This window comes from Mustela erminea, chromosome 6 (genome assembly GCF_009829155.1).
Source record: "Mustela erminea isolate mMusErm1 chromosome 6, mMusErm1.Pri, whole genome shotgun sequence".
Lineage (NCBI taxonomy): Eukaryota > Metazoa > Chordata > Mammalia > Carnivora > Mustelidae > Mustela > Mustela erminea.
The window spans coordinates 25,487,474-25,506,205 of record NC_045619.1 but is presented as its reverse complement, the minus strand read 5'-3'; the positions used below and the strand labels follow the sequence as shown (position 1 = coordinate 25,506,205).

The 18,732-nt window shown below is 44.1% G+C and overlaps 1 protein-coding gene across 2 annotated transcripts in view; it reads right to left on the bottom strand.

The window, feature by feature from the left end:
* TMCC3 (transmembrane and coiled-coil domain family 3) overlaps nucleotides 1-17,331 on the bottom strand; it is a 222,997-nt gene extending 205,666 nt beyond the window's left edge. Inside the window, exon 1 of one of the 2 annotated variants that reach the window (XM_032346756.1) lies at nucleotides 17,245-17,331. The gene's annotated coding sequence lies outside the window, so the exon portion shown is untranslated. The remainder of the gene's footprint in view (nucleotides 1-17,244) is intronic. The other variant, XM_032346760.1, reaches the window with a different exon arrangement.
* Between the last annotated feature and the right edge of the window lie 1,401 nt (nucleotides 17,332-18,732).

Here is an 18,732-nt window from a genome sequence, read left to right as displayed (position 1 = left end):
AGAGGACTGAGGTACCTGGGTGGGTCAGTAAGTTAAGTGTCTGACTCCTGGTTTCGGCTCGGGTCATGAGACAGAGCCCACATCGGGCTCCACACTCAGTGGGAAGTATGCTTGAGGTTCCCTCTTTCCCTCCCCTCTGTCCATCCCCCACCCCCCGCCGTTCTCTAAAATAAATAAATAAATCTTTAAAAAAAGAAGCAGTTTATCCATACCCATTTTAAAAATAGCAACAAATATGCATAGAAAAGAATAGAAGAAATGGAACCAAAATCTGAGCTAATATGACTAGATGATAGTACAGGAATCTACACTTTTCTTCCCTATACTTTTCTGTATTTTTTAACATTCTTCTGTAAGCATATATTACCATTTACAACCAGAAATCTAAAGTTAAAGAACTTGCGTCTTCTTCTCCTAAAGCCTTCCAGGTTACAGCCAGCTGCAACCGATCGCATCTCAGGAAGGACACTACACAATGGAAGGCGTCTGAAGGCAGGTGACGACAGGCTGGCGAAGGTCTTCAGCAACAGGCTGCAGAGGAGTGACTGAAGGAGCAGGGACGTGCACCCTGAGGAAGACTGGTTAACAGGACAGCTGTCTTGGGATATCTGCCACGGGGAAGAGGGATCACACTTGCTCTACTAGGCTCCAGAGTTCAGAACCAAGACTAACGGACCAGCGGTCTGAGAAGGGGTGGATGAAAATTTAGCTCAAGCAGCATGCACACTGTGTGATCACACTATAGACCTCAGGCTCCCTTCCTGCCCAGCAGCAAGGAGCTCTGCTGGAGGTGGCCCCTGGGTTCTCTTGTTAGAATTTGGGCAATGACACGGCACCATCCTGAGTCCATTCTCTACTAGTCTCCCAGAGCAGTGAACTCTGCGGACAACACATGGCAGGAGTTAGGATCCCTGAAATTCATAAACTGAACACCAGCCTGAGTGTTAAGTATCTGGTTCTCCTTCTAATCCTGCTCCCTTACCCCGTAGCAAGTTCTTCAAATTTTATACAAATTGGGCCACTTCTCTCCATTTTTTCCTCTTCACCGCCTTAGTCCAAGCTGTCTTCTTCACCTCTGTCTTCCCTGGATCACTACAGTGGCTTCCTCGCCAGTTGCTCTTCTTCTCTTGCCACCTCTGCCTCCGGTCCATTTGCAGTATAGAAGCTCAAGGAATGGGTTTTTTTAGACCAACGTAAAAAATCATTACAACCACAAGACTCAAGCTACAGACTCCAGCCCTAAGAGGCCCCTCCCCACCGCTCCCTGCACCCCAACCAAGCTGGACACCTTTTGGTTCCTCATTTGCACTCAACTCTTTCCACATGCTGAACGCCTCCTTCACGTGGCTTATGGGACATCTGTGAGCTAGCCACAACTAACCAGTGCACACCTACTGCCTCCAGTGCCTCAGCTAAGCAGAACGCCTCTGAGTCCTTTAAACGCACCGGCATTCTTGTCACTTGCTCTTTATGTGTATCACTCCTCTGGCTGGAAAAGTCCTCTTGTGGCTAATTCCTGTCACTGTCAGTGTTCAGCCTGAAGGTTACTTCCTCAGGAAGCCTTCCCTTACCTCCGAATACTGGCTTCAGTGCCTCCCCCATGTGTGCCTATGGCACCTGTAATATCCCGTCAGAGCATTTACTTTATGCCATTGTAACTGTATTTCCTGCTATTTGCTAAATCCTATGGAGACGGAGATTGCATCTGTATTGCTCAGAATTGTTAAGTAAATGACTTCATTTTAGAAATATGGCTTTTCCTCCATGAATGAGCATGTTAAGTTAAAAAAAAAAAAAAAACAGGAAAATTACAGATCTCAAGAGGAACTATTACCGTAAATGGTATTTTCTTCCTAGAATAACGAATCAAATCTAAACTTCCCTCAGTTACCTGTCCTAAGCGAAGGTTCATGGGTTGTCACGTTTATTCTCACTCCGTGGCACAGTAATTATTCTTTACCAGCATCTGAATGTCCTGGGACAACCTTTGGTATGCACACAAAACAATCAATAGGTATATTAAATTGACCAAAAAGATGTATGACATTGAATTCACAAAATGGCAGGCTATACAAGGAAAGTAAATCAAGAAAACACTGCTGGACTTAAGACTAATAAGCAAAAAATAACTCTTCCATAGTCCACTTCCCCAAAGACATAAACAGCTCCTGCTAATTTCATAAAATTGTGCCTATGAAAGACCTTCAGAATCCCAAAGCCAGAACCTTGGCATGCCATGGGTCTTGGTGTGGATTCAAGTGGCAACAAATGGGGCCAAAGCCCTGTCTTGCCTCCCTGTCCCTGAACACCTTAGGGAACCTCCATAACGAACTCTGGACTGCGTGCCTCCAGATTCCTTGTATTAAAAAGGGGGGGGGGGGCGCCTGGGTGGCTCAGTGCATTAAGCCACTGCCTTCGGCTCAGGTCATGATCTCAGGGTCCTGGGATCGAGCCCCGCATCTGCCTCAGCATCCCTGCTGAGCAGAAAGCCTGCTTCCCCCTCTCTCTCTGCCTGACTCTCTGCCTACTTGTGATCTCTCTGTCAAATAAATAAATAAAGTCTTAAAAAAAAAAAAAAACCTGCTATCTCAACTCATACTGGACAGCTTTGTAGGACAGATTTTCCTTTACGTTAGTCCCAAGTCAGCCTATTTCAGGACACTGGTCCTGGAGCAAGATATCCAGTTTGTCTCTCTCAACGCGCCACGGGTCTGGAGACGCTGTGGGCTCTGGGTCCCCATGTCACCTTGGGCTAGCGGTCTCAGTGCTCTGAGCCTTGTTCGTCATCCACAAAATGAAGGTCCCTTCCTTCTCTCTGTCCGTAGAGATATTGTTCACAGGAAAGAGCACAGGATTTGAGTCACTTCACGGCTATGTGGTCTTGGGCAGGCACCCATCCTCTCTGAGCACAGTTTTCTCATCTTTAAAGTACCTTACTTTACAGGGCACAGTAAGGATCAGATGAGACGTGAGCACATAACACAGAGGCTGGCATCTGTAGGCCCAGGAGGTGACTACGAGCAGTAGCTATCCTCATCTCCTCTTCCATTCCCTAGTACTGTCAATTACGGCAACCACAGCTAGTAATTCCTAAGCACGCGTGTGTCGGCGCCATGCAAGCACCTTTTGCTTACTAAGTCATTTAATTCCACAGCCAGGTTAGTACTAAACAATCTCCATTCTTCAGACGGGGACACTGAGGCATGAGATGTCAATTACCCTGCCAAGGTCCCATAGCCGGAGACACAAGCCCAGTCAGTCTGACTGCAGAGCCCCTGTTCTTTAGTGCCAGAACGCAATTTATTGCTGGTCATCTGGAGGTGGGGTCACATCTCCCCCAAGCAACGTCAGAAGTTCCTCAGGGCATGGCCTGCACTGTATGCCTCCTGTGACCTCCACCCCAGCTAGCATGGACTCTTACCCACCATGAGCCCTTCTAGCCCCTGCATAAACAGATAAGTCACAAGAGAATCAATTTCCAAGGTCATTTGACCTTGCCATAGACAATTTGTCTACTGAACCAAGATTGTGCCTAGAGACACAAGGGGTCTCTGCCACAGGAATGGCATCTCCCTCCACCTGGAGTACAGCTCTTGGACTAAGAATGACATCCCTAAAGCCTTGAAGAACTCTGAAAACAATTCTGACCAATGTTTATATGCTTCTAGAGTCTGAACTATCCAAGCTTAAGGCCAATATCATTCATTCTAAATAAAATACCTGCCAGACAGAAGGAAAGGTGCCACAGTGTGTGTAGATGTTGTCGTCATCAGGGACACTTTGGAGAATGTCAATGTGTAAATAAAGTGTGAGCAAATGCGCTGATAAGACACAAACCTCACTAACACAAGAGCCCATTAATTTGGAACGTGATCATTCATGATTCTAAATTTTATTTTTAAAGTATTTATAAAGAGAGACATCTTTATAAAGATGGTGGCTCAGTCGGTTAAGTGAGCTCAGGTCATGATCTCGGGGTCCTGGGTTCGAGCCCTGGGTCGGGCTCCCTGCTTGGGGTGGGGGGGCTCTGTTTCTCCCTCATCCTCTGCCCCTCCCCCACTGTGCGGGTCCCCCTGCCCTGCAAATAAAATCTTTTAATAAATTAATGATCTATGAAGAAAAATGACTTGAATAACTGAATAAACAAAATCAATTCATCCACTCTACTAATGTTTATGGGACTCTATCACATGCCAGCACTGTGGTAGCAGTCATAGAGTTTATGTTGCAGAATTCTCATTAAAAGAGAACTGTAGGGGCACCTGGGTGGCTCAGTGGGTTAAGCCTCTGCCTTCAGCTCAGGTCATGATCTCAGGGTCCTGGGATGGAGCCCCGCATCGGGCTCTCTGCTCAGCAGGGAGCCTGCTTCCCCTTCTCTCTCTACCTGCCTCTCTGCCTGCTTGTGATCTTTCTCTGTCAAATACATAAATAAAATCTTAAAAAAAAAAAAAAAAACTGTAGTGCGGGAAGCTCCATTTTAAAATAATTTGTAAGTCCAGCAAATTAAACTGTGGTATGTTCATACAACAGACTACTATGTGACTGTAATAAAACAGTGGCGGGGGGGGAACCAGCTGGTGCTAACATGTGAACAGGAACAACCGTTGAATGAGAAAAACAAGAGGTAGAGCAGTCCTTAAGGATCCCTTCTGTCCTGAGAAAAGTAACAAAATGATGATGAAGAAGATACTTACGTAAGTGATTGTGTACTGAAATTCTCAGGAAGGACAGTCAAGAAAATCTGATGGTCTGAGATGAAAAGAAAACTCATTTTGCATTGTACTACTGTAATGTGGATTCTTTACTAGTTTCATGTGATTTTTCGTAATATTAAAGCTTACTAAAAGAGGTTAGTGTGAGTTGTTATTTATCAGCCCATGCTGAGCACAGCATCTGACACGTAATTGGAATTCCAATTTACTACATGTATTATTTACTACATGTAGTATTTACTACATGAATGTAAATAAATGATGCTACCAATTACCATTTAACACATTTATCGTTTCTGTTCACTGCATCAGGTCCCACTCTAATAATACAAGTGAAAACAGTCTGGAGTGAGTTCAAGTTCCTGTATGTGTTTCAAGAAATATAACTGCATTAAATCTGAAAGATATTCTGCCCCCCCTTTTTTTTTTAAAGATTTATTTATTTATTTGACAGAGAGAGAGTTCACAAGTAGGCAGAAATGCAGGGCTCGATTCCAGGACCCGAAGATCATGACCTGAGCCGAAGGCAGAGGCTTTAACCCACTGAGCCACCCAGGCGCCCCTGAAAGATATTCTGTAACTCACACTTTTCCTTTACGCTCCCAGCCCTCTTTTCTCTCAAGCACTGCTCTATACGCACACATACAGAGTCAGGAAAACAGTTCACTCACTAACCAAAAAAAAAAAAAGGGAAAAAGAACGTGAATTAAGAAATGCCTTGCTGCTGTTACTAAAGGCTTGGGTTGGTCAGTAATTTTTCTTAACCAGATGAGAAAGGCAAATCTATAAGCACACATGACTACTTAATCAGCCCTACCAATTAATTTTTGATGTATATCTTGAAAAGAGTTGGAACAGGTTTATTTGAAAATATCTGCATTACTCCTAACAGCACAAAGCTGTTCTGAGGGTGGGGAGTAACCCGGAAGCACCTTGCAGGTGGGTGCAGAGGTTCTGGGGGACACCCCCATGTCCAGAAGCTCCGGCTGCTGTCACTCTGTGTGAGTGACGGCCAGCCGCGGGGCTGGAACTTGACAGGGCTGATAAAGGGGGACCAAACCTCATCTTGCTGTGAGTGTGCAGTGCAATGTTTTCAGTTGTTTTGTTGGACTCCCTCCCCCAGAAGCAGCAACTAGGGGGAAAAACAACAACAACAAACAAGACATCTGGTAACTTCTTTAGGGAAAATCTTAACAGATTTGTGGGTGTAACTCTACTCAATCTGTTTTGTAAATAAACCCCAGGCAATAGCATCAATTAAAAATCTTTTAAAACATGGTTTTAACAAGAGTGGGGTCCTAAAGACTGAAGTTCCAATATCCTAATAATGGCACGAACCACCCTGTGCGGAATCCGCTATGTAAGGGCCCTGGGCAAAGCACCTGGCAGGCGAGTGACAGTCTAATTCTCTCGACTCTATGAGGTGTCACGATTATCCCCATTTTGCAGATGGAGAAACTGAGGCTCCCTAACGTGAGCCATTCTGCCCAAACTCACACAGTAGTGAGCACAAGAACTGGAAATTTGAACCCAGTTTCGGAGAACTCCAGAGCATTTTGGAGGCTATCGCTGCACCTGAGGTAACAGTCAGGATCAAACAAAGAAGGTGCTCTCTCCCTGTGCTGGAACTGACGTCTTATTATTGAGAGAGCAAAAGGGAAGCTGAGGGCAAAACACGAGCAGAGGCCTCACAAACCACTGGCCACTTACAGTGGAATATATATGTAACGTTCTTCAGGCACCAGTAGCCGCCTAAGAACAAAGGTAGGGGGAAAACAAAGAGTCAGCTGATAAAGATTGCAGTCACGTAGGACACGACTCTACTCTAGTTTCTGTCTTAATGATTTACAAGAAACGTAATCTTATGATTAGTCAGACCTCCAGGAACCCATAGACTCAATTTCCTGGAGCCCTAACGTCACCTTCACCTCCACAGTCTAGAAAACCTCACATAATCGCCGTCACTGCTCATGATCAAATGCAGGTCCTTCTGCCCACGGGTCCTGCCCCTACGATGTCATAAAAACAGCTTTTCGCACCGTAAAATGTCTCAAGAATTCCTTCTTGACTGTTGGGCTCCCCAATCCCGCATCCCTAGGACTTGGGCATCGAAAGCAGAGCAGGCCAGGTCGGGGAGACAGAACAGGAAGCCTGGGGGTGTCCTGGTTCCCCCACAAGCAAACTCACCTACACGGCTTAGCCTGTCCCAGCCGTATTCTCTGCTGTAAGATGAGGCCGCTGGACTAGAACACAGCTCAGCTTTGCGACTGCACGTCCAGGACACAGACAAGTACACACAAATGATCTTGCTGGGATGGCAGAGCAGAAAAGAGCTCAGCCGTGCAGTGTGCAACCGAGCAGCACGTCAGGTCAGCTTTGCCGAGAAAAGCGCCGCCAGATGGCATCAGCAGCAGAAGCTCCCAACGTAACTGCAACAATGACCTCCAGCGGTCACCATCAGTCACCTTGACTGACAGGTTAGCATCTGAGAGAGCACTCCACTGTCTGAAACTTTTTCTTCACGGACTGCCAAGAAACTACTCTCTCCCCGGTTTCCCCCCATATCTCCGGCTGCTCCTTCCAAGTCTCCTCCACTGCTTGACCCTCACAGTCCCAGCGGGCGCTGTGCCCCCCAGTCAGCCCCAGACCTCTTCACCCCCTGAACACTCTTCATGCTCTCATCCAATTTCACAGATTCAAATGCAGTCCACATGCAGAGGACTCCTAGGTGTGTGTCTCCATCCCAGAGCGCCAGGCTTTTCCATGAGGCTGCCTGCTGAGCACCGCGGCCGGGATGGCTACCAGGTGTCTCACGGCCCCACAGGAGCTCCTACACTCCCTGAGTCAGGGACCACTGAAGTGGGTGGACACTCTGCACTCTGCCCTTCTGGGCGCTCAGACTAGGGGATCTCTGACTCCCACCTCTTCAAAGGTTAGAGCCAAGGTCTTCACAGTAGTTTACCAGTTGGGTACCTGGTTGGCTCAGTCAGTTAAGCAACTGCCTTCAGCTCAGGTCATGAGTCCAGGGTCCTGGGATGGAGCCCTGCATGGGGCTCCCTGCTCGGCAGGGAGTCTGCTCTGTCCTTCCCCCTTCCTTTCCACCTCCTCTTCCCCCTCCCCGTCCCCCTGTCTGTGCGTGCGCTCTCTCGAATCAATAAATCTTTTTTAAAAAGATAGTTTACTAGTCCTTCCTGGACTTATCCCTGCTCACTCCCCACTTACCTCTCTGATCTCTTCTCCAGTTACTCTTCTCCACCCCCACGGACCCCCAGCCACTCTAGCCAGCCTAGCTTACACTCTCACCACTCTTGCTACTTAGAACATCATCGCCCCCACATCCCCACATCCCCACATCCCCCATCCCCCCACCACCACCCCTGCTGCCAGGGTCCCATGGGCTCCTTCCTTCAGGAATTTGTTAAAACATCTTCTTTCCAGTGAGGACTTTCTCTGATCAGATCATTCCATGTTAAATTGCAACCTGCCCCTCAGGGCACATTCTTTCCCTCTCCCTGCTCTGTTTTTCTTCATAAAAGTCTGCCATGTGATAAATACTATATTCCTGCATTTCATTACTCCCTATGTTTCCCAACTAGAATGTAAGCTGTAGGGAGGGGGGTTGTCTGTCTTGTTCACTGGTGTATCTCCGATACCCAGAACAGTACATACAAAATAGAGAGTATTCCTTCAGGGAAAAATGTCTCGTCCTACAACCATCCATGTACAGCTTCTGAAGGGTAGCAGAATATGCCATCCCAAAATACTCTAATTCACAATAAGGATTACTTTTGAGCTGAAGACAACTGAGAAGCAGATACGGGGGGGGGGGGGGGGAACCCTCCCTGCTTTTCTCCTATTTGCCTAAAAGCAGGACCTAAATTTGTAAAAGTGTCCCCCCAATCTTCTCTCTACCAAGAAGAACAGAAGTTAATCACCAGAGACACTAGACCCTTATTGGCCCGGGAAGGCACCAAGGGAATCTATGTAACAATCCTTGCTAAAACTAGGGTGCCTGGGCTGCTTAGCCGGTCAAGCGTCTGCCTCCAGCTCAGGTCATGATCCTGAGGAGATCCTGGGATCAAGCCAGCATCCCGCATCCTTTGCATCAGCCTCCTTGCTCAGCAGGGAGCCTACCCCTCTCTTTCCCTCTGCCTGCAGCTCCCCCTGGTTGTGCTCTCTCTGGCACTGTCTCCATCAAATACTTAAAAAAAAAAATCCTTGCTAAAACTAACACTTATCTACCATTACTTCCCCTATCTGCCTTCCCACAGTTTGCCACCCCTAGAAGCTCGAGGACATTTTGCCTCGTTGCTTCCCTAAAAGTGTACTGTTCTTTGGTTAAGATGGTATCCCAAGTTCTCAGCACCTCTTCCAGTCACTTTTCTGGAGTCTCCCATATGTATGCACAATGCACCAGTTAACAAACTTTTATTTTCTTCTTGTTAATCTGTTTGTTGTCTGTCTGACATATAGGGCCCCAGAAAGTGATCCTATGAGGAGAGCAGGCAAGTTTCCCACACCCACTGCCGTCTGCAAACACCAGAGAGTGCATGGTGACAGAGAGGAAATGAAGAAATGCCTCTTGCAGACAGATGCTAGCTTTTTTCCCTCTTATCTAAAAACAGAAGTCACTCTGGGATTCCACGGGAACGGTATATCATGGGGTCCTAATCACAGTTCAGGGTCCCAAATAATAAAAAAGAAATAAACCATCTTTAATATAACATTTTATTTGTTTAAATAACATTTTACAAGTATCTGAAGTAGGATCAGTGTGTTGTCATATGTAGACTGACTTTCAACATACACATGACATCATACACTCTTAGGTAGGTTCCACCCAATGCAGGGCTTCAACTCACAACCGTGAAACTAAGGCCTGAGCTGAGATCAAGAGTCAGACACTTAACCCACAGAGCCACCCACGCATCCCGCACTCACACATATTTTTAAGTTAGGGAACTAGGATTCCTATAGTGATCTTGAAACCGTCTTTATATATCACCAGACTATATTGCTATTTATCCATAACAGGTTACACTATTTTTCTTTTTTTTTCCTTTTTTTTTGGGGGGGGTGGTTTTTCAAACTTGAAATCTGCCTTTCACACATCAGGACTCTGTAATGGCGGTCTCCAAGTAAGTGTCAAAGTGCAAACACTACCATGAAAGAGACCGGGTCTAGATCACAGGTCCACCAACTTACTACCTAGAACTTTGCTGATGTACTTGGTTTCCCTGGTCTTTGGTTTCCTTCCCTATAATATGAATGAGTTAGACATCTAGCAAGACATCTGTGATGATGAATGAAAAGTTCTACATCACGTACTCAGCACAAGGCTTGGCAAACAGGAAGTACTCAACATGTAACAACTACTACAATTATTCTTAATCTTCAGATGTCATCTGAAGACCATAGCTCTCTAAGACCTTAGAGATCACAAACTGAAGTCCTATCAGCTACAGTAAAATATTCCCCTCTTCAGTTTATGCCTACTGAAATGCATCACCCCAAAAAAGAAAATGCATCCATCAAATCACCTTAAATGTCCTAATAAGATACATGAATGTGGGTTTTAAAGACAAAATTCTCGAGGGGCTAAGAACTGGCCGATAGATAAATGAAGCAGTTCCTCCCAAATAACAAAGAGGAAATATGGTATCTTTAAAGTAACATTTTAAAGTCTGAATTAGGATCAGTGTGTTATTTTCATACACTGAAAGGAAGGTAGAGAACAAGAAGAAAAAAGAAATGATAAGAAAAAGATATTTGAAAATGATATATCCAATAAGGGATTAATATCCAAAAATATAAATAACTTATACAACTCAACACTCAATGAATAACCCAATTAAAAAATGGGCATAATAACTTGAATTATTTTTTCTTTTTCTTTGGAAACATTTTTCCAAAGACATACAGATGGCCAACAGTCACATGAAAAGAAATTCCACATCACTCATCACCAAGGAAATGCAAAAACAAAAACAAAAACAAAATAAAACCCAAAACAGAACACAAAGACTTATCACCTCACACCTGTCAGAATGGCTCAGATAAAAAACACTCAAGAAATAACAAGTTTTGGCAAGGATGTAGAGAAAAAGGAGCCCACAGTGTACTGCTGGTGGGAATGCAAATTTCTGCAACCTACTGCAGGAAACTCTGTATGGAGATTCCTCAAAATGTTAAAAACAGAATTACCAATATGATCCAATAATTACACTACTGGGTATTTACCCAAAGAAGATGAAAACACTAATTCAAAAAGACATATGCACCCCTATGTTTAATGCAGCATTATTTACAGATGTCAAGTGTCCATCCAGAGATGAATGGATGAAGAGGCAGTGTGTATATACAATGGAATACTACTCAGCCACAAAAAAGAATGAGATCTTTTTATTTGCAACAACATGGATGGATCTAGAGAATCTAATGCTAAGTGAAATAAGTCAGAGAAAGACAAATGCCAGATGATTTCACTTATATGTAGAATTTGAGGGGAAAAAAAACAACAAAGAAAAAAAGAGACCAACAACAATAACAACAAAACTGAACTCAAATTCAGAGAACAAACTGGTGATTTCCAAAGGGGATTAAGAGAACACTATCTTGATGAGCACTGAATAATGTACAGAATTGTTAAATCATTATATTGTACACCTGAACCTAAAAAAAAAAAAAAAAGACTATATGTTAATTATGCTTAAATTGAAAAAAAAAAAAGATACTACCTAGAAAAAGTGTGAATCTGAAAGGATTACTTCAGCATTAAGACCAGTGACAACCTTATTCCCTTTTTAAATAGGGCAACTGTAAAGATAAATCAGGAGGACGCTATATATTCCATACTTACCAATGTATTTCTTTTTTCTTTTCCTTTTTTTTTTTTTTTTTTTTTGAGAGAGAGAGAAAGGAGGTAGGAGGAAGGGCTAAGAGAGAGACAGAATGAGCCAGCATGGAGCCTGACCTAGGGCTCAATCCCACAACCCCAAGATCAAGACCTAAACAGAAACCAAGAGTTGGACACTTAACCAACTGAGCCACTCACGCACCCCATCTCAAATTTCTGAAGGCTAGAAGTCCAAGGTCACAATGTCGGCAAGGAGGTTCCCTTTGAGGATTTCTATCTTGTGGCAATCTTTCTGTCTACTGTCTGCAAATTTCACTTGTTTTTAGTAATCTCAACACCAAATGTGAGGCTTGAACTCACAACCCCAAGATCAAGAGTCATATGATCCTTCCACTGAGCCAGCAGGTGTCCCTAAATTTCTTTTTAACAAACGTACCACCCATATTGGATGAGAGGCTTACTATACTCCAGTATGACCTCATCTTAACTAGCTTCACCTGTCATGACACCATACCCAAATAAAGTCACATTCTGAGGTACTGGGCGTTAGAACTTCAGTATGATTTTTTTAGGTGACACAATTCAACCCAGAACAGCTGGCTTTTCTCACCATTCAAGTATCAGTCCAAGTACTACCTCCACTGAGAGGACTGTCCTCACCACCCAATGGAAAGTGACTCTCCCCCAGGCACTAGACACTCTATGCCCTTGCCCTACTTTATTTTCTTCATATACTTACCGCTCCCAGAAATTACCATACCTGTTCATTTGGTTTTGATCTGTCTCTCCACACCAGAATGTAAACCCTATGAAATCAGGGACTCTGTCTTGTCTATTTATCTCCAGAGCCTACAGTCATGCCTGACACACGGTGATGGTTTAATCAGTATCAGCTGAATGAATGAAAACATGCTTTAAATAAACATCACTTGTCCATTCACAAATATAATGCCAGAGATAGCCACAGCTAGGAATGAAAACCAAGCAAGGTAAGAGGATAGACTTTGAATAGGGTGGTGGGGAAGGCTTCTAAGATGCAACCATCAAGCAAACCGGAGCGGTTTCAAAGACAGTGAAGTCAACAGTGCAGTCGACAGTGTGACTGGCGCGAGTTCCAGGCATGACCAAGACATGAGGAAGTGGAGGACCAGCGGCGAGGAGGCGTGCCAGAAAGGAAGCTGAAAGTGAAGGCATCTGCATTTACTACTCTCTGTCTGGATCTTCAGCTTACAAAGCACTATGATATTCCAGGCCAAATAAAGTTTTTTCCCTTATTCATGAAGTTTCCACAAGAGTCCTGAACCCCTCTCCTCTTTGTCCCCTGGGCATTTTGTTGTTACTTCTACTACAGCATTTCCAGCATTTCTGTGGAACTGCAAGTTTTCCATTTCACATGCCTCTTGCCCCCTCCAGTGAGCTCCCTGAGGGCAGGGACCCCAAAAGTTACTAAGTAGATGTTGAAGGAAAGGAACTCCTAGCTGGTGCCCCTCCTCCCAATGGGGGCCCCTTCTGCCACAGAGACCAAGTGTTTTCCATTTAAAAACAAGGCTTGGGGTGCCTGGGTGGCTCAATGGGTTGAACCACTGTCTTCAGCTCAGGTCATGATCTCAGGGTCCTGGGATCAAGCCCCTCATCGGGCTCTCTGCTCCCCCCCACCGCCTACTGCTCTGCCTTCTTGTGATCTCTGTCAAATAAATAAGTAAAATCTTTAAAAACAAACAAACAAAAGCCAAACAAGGTTTTCGGGCATGACCTCACACAAAATGGCACAGCAGGAAGCTCTAGGAGTTGTCCCTCTACTGAGGCGGCAGGAGTGACTGGAACCTAACGGATACTTACGACAAGGAGGGCACGCTTGCTGAAACAGAGGTTGCTGACCTTTCCTAAACAGGCCGTGTGGGTGAACCTCTATTGCCCCCATTCTCCAGCTGCCGCACACAGCAGTGGGCGGGGGGGGTGGGCAGCTCACATTCCCAGGATGGTGGCTGGTGTCAGGGTGGGCAGTGAGGACCTTGTCTTCAAGCAGCTTGGGGTTGTGCATTTTGGTTGGAGAGCCTGTGTCTGTCACCATTGTTCCCACAGGATGTAAACTCCCATGTTGCTACCCAGAAAGCCAAAATGTTTAGCCACGTGAGATTTATACATTTAGTCACTTCCCCCAACAAAACCTGAGTAGCTTTTATATGCCAGGCACTGAAGACACAGGAATAAACAAAACAGACAAAAACCCCAGTTCACATTCTGATAGGGAAACTGACAGTTCACTAAAGCACAGGGAGGGCGGAAGCAGGAAGGGGTGCAGTGCTCTTTTCTTGAGTCCTTCCAGGCCCCTTTGATTTGGCACTACATTATTATATCACATTTTATTCACGCTGAGTCTCCTGACTGAATGGAAAAACCATGCAAGTTAATTCCTTGGGTCTCTCGTGGCTTCTTATCACCCTAACACCCAGGCCAGAGACCTAGGAGCCAAACGTGACTCAAAGTCTCTTGGTCATGTTCAGAAACAATCACATAATATCTACAACAGCAAAGATGGTACTTTTGTCTCTTCGTTTAATTAGAGCTATGTACCTAGGGTTTTTTTGGGGGGGGTTATTATTTTTATTAACGTATAATGTATTATTTGCCCCAGGTGTACAGGCCTGTGAATCATCAGGCTTACACAATTCACTGCACTCACCATAGCACATACCCTCCCCAATGTCCATAACACAGCCACCCTATCCCTACCGCCCTACTCGCCAGCAACCCTCGGGTTGTTTTGTTAGATTAAGAGTCTCTTATGCTTTATCTCCCTCCTGATCCCATCTTGTTTCATTTTTTCCTTCCCTACCCCCACAACCCCCTGCCCTGCCTCTCAAATTCCTCATATCAGAGAGATCATATGAAAATTGTCTTTCTCTGATTGACTTATTTCACTCAGCATAATACCCTCTAGTTCTATCCACATTGTTGCCAATGGCGAGATTTCATTTATGCATAGTATTCCATTGTGTGTGTGTGTGTGTGTGTGTGTGTGTGTGTGTATCACATCTTCTTTATCCATCTTCATCTGTTGATGGACATCTAGGCTCTTTCCATAGTTTGGCTATTGAGGACATTGCCGCTATAAACTTTCGGGTGCATGTGCCCCTTCGGATCACTACATTTGTATCTTTAGTGTACCTAGGTTTTTTGTTTGTTTTTTTCTTAAAAAAAAAAAATCTCCATCTTCCTGGGGTGACTTAACTAAATTCCTGCCTGAGGGAGAAGCCAAAACCACTGTCCTCCAAAAGCTGACTTTCTAATGTGTGTCTTAGTTGGACAAGTCATTCAAACTATCTGAATATATTTCCTGGTCTGGTAAATTGGGACAGTAATGCACACCTCAGAGGCTGTAGAGAGACTTGGATGAGTGAAGGACATGAAAACAAATGCTTAGAGTGACACTTGGTATGTATAAAGCACACAGTATACATTATTGGGAAACAAAAGAGGCACCTGGGTAGCTAAGTCAGTTAAGCATCCGACTCTTGGTTTCGGCTCTGGTTGTGATATCATGGTCGTGGGACTGAGTCCCTGCATCAGGCTCTGTGCTCAGCGCAGAGTCTGCTTGTGATTCTCTCTCCCTCTGCCCTTCCTGCTTGTGCTCTTTCTCTGAAATAAATAAATCTTTAAAAAAAAAAAAAAAGAAAGAAAGAAAAGAAAAACAAAACTTCCCAACACTCGTTTCAGCCAATCATTTTATTGAAATAGCATGATTACTTGCGAAATCATACAACCCAACAGATAAGTATTTTATTTCACAGCACACCAAGCAGCAAAGCAGATATGGAGGTCAGGGGAAGCATGTTCCAGGCTATAGTAAGGGACTGGGTTGGCTGCTAGATCTGGCTTCCCTAAGAGACCAGAGCCCTGCCTACCAACTTGAAATGGATCTTTGTGTAGAACGTCCCAGGGAGACGCTGCCTCCTCCCCCTACTCTCCCTCCTCCCCTACTCCCTTTTTCCTTTAAAACTGATTCAACCAAGAGAAGCAAGGGCTTTGTGGCCAGGGTCTCATTTTTCATCAGAGAAGCATTCTCCCTACATGGCTTTCTTCTCTTCAGTTGCATTAGGAACAGCATATGATTCTTTCTCCTTGATAATCCCTCTCCCCAGCATCTTAGAAGCCTGAGTTCAAGAGCCGCATGATGCTACCCCGTAAAGCTGACTACTTTGGGTGAAATCAAGCAAGGGCTGCAGAACAACTCAAAAGTCATCTGATGGACCCATTATGGTACGAGACAGAGTCAGAGAAAGACCAAGTATGTTCTCAAGTACAGGTGGAATTTTGAAAAGCCAAAGCTATAGGAAAAGAGAGCAGAATGGAAGATGTCAGAGGCTGGGGAGAGGCTGGTCAAAGTACCAACTTCCAGCTGTCAGATGAATAAATTATAGGGATCTATGGTACAACATGGTGACTATATCTACAGTGCCGTATTATATACTTGGAAGTTGTTGAGAGTAGATCTTAAATGTTAACACCATACACACATACACACACACACACACACAAAAGTAATTATGTGAGGCTATGGAGGTATTGACTAACCTTATTTTGGTAATCATTTTGCAACACATACACTTACCAATTCATCAAACTGTACACCTTAAATTTACACGTTACATGTCAATAATATCTTAATAAAGCTGGGGGAAAAACATCTAAGACCCATGGCTTCTCCCTAGCTGCTTCTGCCATGGCAGCCTACAAACCTCTTCTCTTTCAGTTTTTAAAATAAAATGCAACAAGCCACTTTCATGTTACAGCCTAAGAAATGACAACTGTTTGGAGGATTACACCCCTTCCCCACTTGGTGACATCTCTGTGAGGACAGGAATGGGGGCTCAGTCATCTTTGTATTCCTAGCATTGAACAGAGAAACTGGCCCAAGAATAGACTGTTGAAAAAAAGGTTAGGTAAATTCCATTTTCATAGCATCTACTGATGTCTAAAAATTCCAAATTAGAGGTTATAAAATGTATGCTAGATATCTTAAGAATAACTTAATTGCAAAATCAATTATGTGCTACATACTACCTGGGATTTTACGAAAATTAGCACTATCTCAAAATTAAAGACAATGTACTATAAAATAAGCTTTGTTATTGAGTGGTATGAACATAGACCCAATAATTAATTCTAGCCCTCACTATTATCAAGTGCATCATATCTTCCCATTTTAGAGTAGGAAACGCAATAGCTACTTCACTGCGCTTTTGTGAAGATTAAATGAGCTAACACATTTGTAATACTTAGAACAGGGCCTGGCAGAGGGTGACCACTTACAAAATGCTAGCTATTACCATCACTTTTGTTATCAAGTGCTGCCCTGTCCAATGCTATTAAGTTAAATAGAAGCTCATTCAGTTAATCTGCCCAGGAAAGTATTAACAGAAGCGAGACACACATAAAATCCATGGTCCAGACAACAAAATCTCCTCAGGGCTTCAGATGTCTTCTAAAAGCCATTAGCAGATTCTCATCATATAAGAATTGCTCATAAATTGCTTACTTTTTAGAATGTGATTGCACCTTGAAGCAGGACTATATATTTAGTAGACCCTAAATGTAAGCCAGAAAGAACTGAATTAGCAGCTTCACTAAAAGGTTCCTTTAAAAAAAAAAAAAAATGCAGACACCATTCCCTACCTTCTCTTCATGCCAGATAATGTTCCTGATTCCATAAGCTTTGGGGCACCTTTAACTGATAAGGGCCTGTGAGTTTATGAAAGCTTCGAATGACCAACATCTGGGTTAAAAATAATCACGAGAAACAAAAACTGAGAAACAGAAAGCAGAAGTAGGCCCCAGCTGGCTCCGCTTACGCTCTCCCACGGCGGCTGCTATCCTATTTCTCAGATACCACCCTTCAGCCTAGCAATCCCTAATGGGTGTCTGCTGACCACTGGTCCCCATACAAGGGTTCCAAGGGCAGGTCAGTTTCCCCTCCTGGAAAGCCACTGTGCCCACCAACATACCCAAGGTCCTGAGTTTTTTCCAGAAAAAACCCATTGAGCCGCACTTCACTTACTGTTTGAATACTTAACCATAGACTCCCTTCCCCAAGGCACTTTACTAGAATCCAGGTTTTGGAAATGCTGACGGCCTAAAATCAATCACTTCTTTCTACTGAGGAATGATGACTAGGTTCACTCACCTGATCTGGAGGAGTCAGTGAATGAACACTTACTGAAATTAACACTTACCTAAGAGCAGGTGGGAAAGAAGGTGAAAGCTATGTACACCCACAGCCCCTCATTCAATGCATGAGCTCATGTCCTGGATCAAGTAAAAAAAAAAAAACAATCCTCAAGATCCAGAGGGGAAGATGCCCATAAATCCTAAGAATGGCTTATGGGAAGCATGATTTCCAGATTTGCAGGCTCAGAGAAAGGAAGATGTAAGAGCAAATCTGTCAACAAAAGGAATTTAATCCTCCTATAGTTTTTTAAAGGTTTTTATTTATTTCCTTGAGAGAGAGGAAGAGAGTGTGTGAGCATGAGCAGTAGGGAGAGGCAAAGGGGGAGGGAGAGAAAGAATCTCAAGCAGACTCCCCACTGAGCTTGGAGCCTAATGTGGGACTCGGTCTCATGACTCTGAGATCATGACCTGAGCCAAAATCAAGAGTCAAGATGCTTAACTGAATGAGCCACGCAGGCACCCCTCTCCTACTGTTTTGTTTTGTGTCTTTTTTTTTTTTAAGTCAAGGAGAAGAATGCAGGTATGGTGCAATTTAATCAGAATATGTCCAAAGTCATCAGGAAGAAATCTAGCGAGGTCAGTTTAATGGGTTCACAAACACAAAGGAATGTTCAGAGGTTCCTCGTCAAACTATCTGGAAAGACTCCAATCTCTAAACATTATCTTAATTCTGTAACTGGGGAAAAAACTCCAGAATCCTAAATATCTGTTTGTAATAAAGATTGCATTTTTTTCCTAGCTCCTGATACATCATAGAAAATTAGGGACACGGGGAAGCATCTTTCCTTCCCTCAGGTCACAATGATATTCACGCAACCATCACTGCCCCAAAGGGCCCGCCTACTGGCCTTCCTAATGACCACATGTACTACAAGGCACAGCATTAGCAGAGAAGAAGCTGAAATTTCTGAAAGAACAGCAAGAACACAGAATAAA